This window comes from Octodon degus, unplaced genomic scaffold, assembly GCF_000260255.1.
Source record: "Octodon degus isolate 3935 unplaced genomic scaffold, OctDeg1.0 scaffold00115, whole genome shotgun sequence".
Lineage (NCBI taxonomy): Eukaryota > Metazoa > Chordata > Mammalia > Rodentia > Octodontidae > Octodon > Octodon degus.
Window position 1 is genome coordinate 8838300 of NW_004524691.1, and position 2358 is coordinate 8840657.

Below are 2358 nucleotides of genomic sequence, written 5' to 3' on the forward strand. Positions count from 1 at the left end.
AATTGGTATGTTATGACAAGCAGTACATATTTAGAAGACCAGAATGACAGGCACTCCAAGTATGACCCTTCTTTTACATATTGCCTTCTTCAGTGCAGTTGCTTAGTTCACAGGTATCAGCATATATAGTTAGTCAGGATGAGAATCCTACCAATTAACTGCTAGCTTTGAAAACCTGCTGATGTTTCTCAAAATCATTGCCTTACCCATTTTGTGCCCCTGTCATTTTTCCCAGCTTTTCTCCTTACCCTCTCCTCATTGTTCAGTCCTCAAATTCTTACTTTTCTCTTAATTGTGGTATACCTTTCTCTTTGTATTTCTTCTTTTGAGTTCTTATACTAAGGAATGGCATTATATTTAAAAAATAAAAGATTATGTGTTATATGTGTTGTATTAAACAAATATATATGAAGTCTGAAATATGTCATGTTAGAATATATCAGTTTGCCTGATTCAAATAGATCTTCTTTCTGAATCAATAAGATTTTTGCCCTTGATCTAGACACACATGATTTATTATATAATGATCTCAGCTAGGTTATATTTTTACTTCAATATTTCTGCTTCAAACCTTTTATTTTAAAGAGAAAAAAAGCTATAAAAATGATACAGAATTTCAAAACAGGATGATAGGAAGTTAACATTGGTTACTTTATTGTGTATTGCTGTCTTCAAAGGAGTTGCTCAGATTACCAGGTATAGGCAAGCAAAACTGATCAAATGGTATAAGCCCTAACTCTTCCTTTCAATCAACTAATAAGAATTAGTAGTTAAATCTACTAGTGGTATCTTAGGATATATATATTTCCCCCCAGTTTCTCCATTCTCCCATCAAATCCCATCACATTTGTTCTTTCATTTGAGGAAGCTTCTTTTCCTTTAAAATATCTACTGCACCTTTTGTATTTTATTCACTAATTCAGTTTCTTACACTAAGAAGATAATATGCTTACACATGTTAGCGTGATTTATTTTGCTTATGAGTATGGTCTCTATTTTATCCATTTACCTATAAAAACCTCAAGTTTATCTTTCCTTTTTTTAAAAAAAAACATATTTGGTTGTTTCAGTGTTTCACTATGAAGCTCAGACTCATGGTGACCCTCTTGCTTTCAGCCTCCCCAGCACTAGTATTACAGGTGTATGCCACTATGCTGGGACTCTGTGGCAGCTCAGCCTACCCTGGGGGCAAGGCTGGCACCAGGGATCAAACCGGGGTGCCTTGCTTGCCTGAGCAAGCACTTTAGTCCGCTGAGCTATCCCACTGACCTGAGTTTATCTTTCTTAATAGCTGAGTAATAGTCCATTGTATAAAAATATTACCTTTTTCATCCATTCCTCAGTTGATTAGGCATGTGAGTTGTTTCCAATATTAAACTATTCCAAATTGTGCTGTTATAACATGGGTACACATATGTCATTGTGGTACGATGTTTTTAGTTCTTTTGGAAAAACCCAGAAGGGGAGTAGTTGGGTCAAATGAGACCGCTAGTTTTTTGAGGATCCTCCACCCTGATTTGAATAGTGGTTATACCAGTCTATGCTCCGACAAACAGTGGAGAAAGGTTTCTTTTTCTCTATAACCCCTCCAGCATCTGTTATTGTTTGACTTGATGATAATCATTTTTTTCTGGAGTGAGATGGAATTTCAATGTTGTTTTTATTTGCATTTCTCAAATCAATGATGCTGAACATTTTTTCATATTTTTTTTGCCATTTTTATTTCTTCATCTGAGAACTGTGTGTGTATTCATCTCAGATGCCCATTTTGGGGGTGCTCTTTGAATTTGTGGGCCTTATTTATTTTAAGTCATTATATGTTCTAGAAGTCCTTTGTCTGACAGACTGTTGGCTAGATTTTCTTCCCAACTTGTGGGTGTTCTTTTTACCCTATTAGTAATTTCTTTTGATATGCAAAACTTTCCAATCAGATAAGATCACACTTGTTGATTCTTTGAATTATTTCCCATGCAGCTTGAGTTTTGTGAATGAATTCTCCAACAATCCCTATATCTTCAAGATACCGACTTACTTTCTCTTCCTGTAGATTTAGTATTTGTGTTTTAATATTAGATCTTTGTCTAGTTTGGCTTTAATTTAGTATATGGTGATACACATGGGTCTAGTTTTAGTTTTTGACATGTGGAAAGTCAGTTTTCCCAGCAACATTTATTAAAGTAGCTGTGTTTTTTCTAGTGAACATGTTTGGCCCCTTTGTCAAAGATAAGATGGCTGAGTGTGTTTGTAGTTGTGTCTGCATCTTCTAAAATTTTCCACTCAATTTCCTGCCTATTTTTGCCAGTTCCATGTTGATTTTATCATGGTAGCTTTATAGTATAATTTCAAGATGAGGATTGT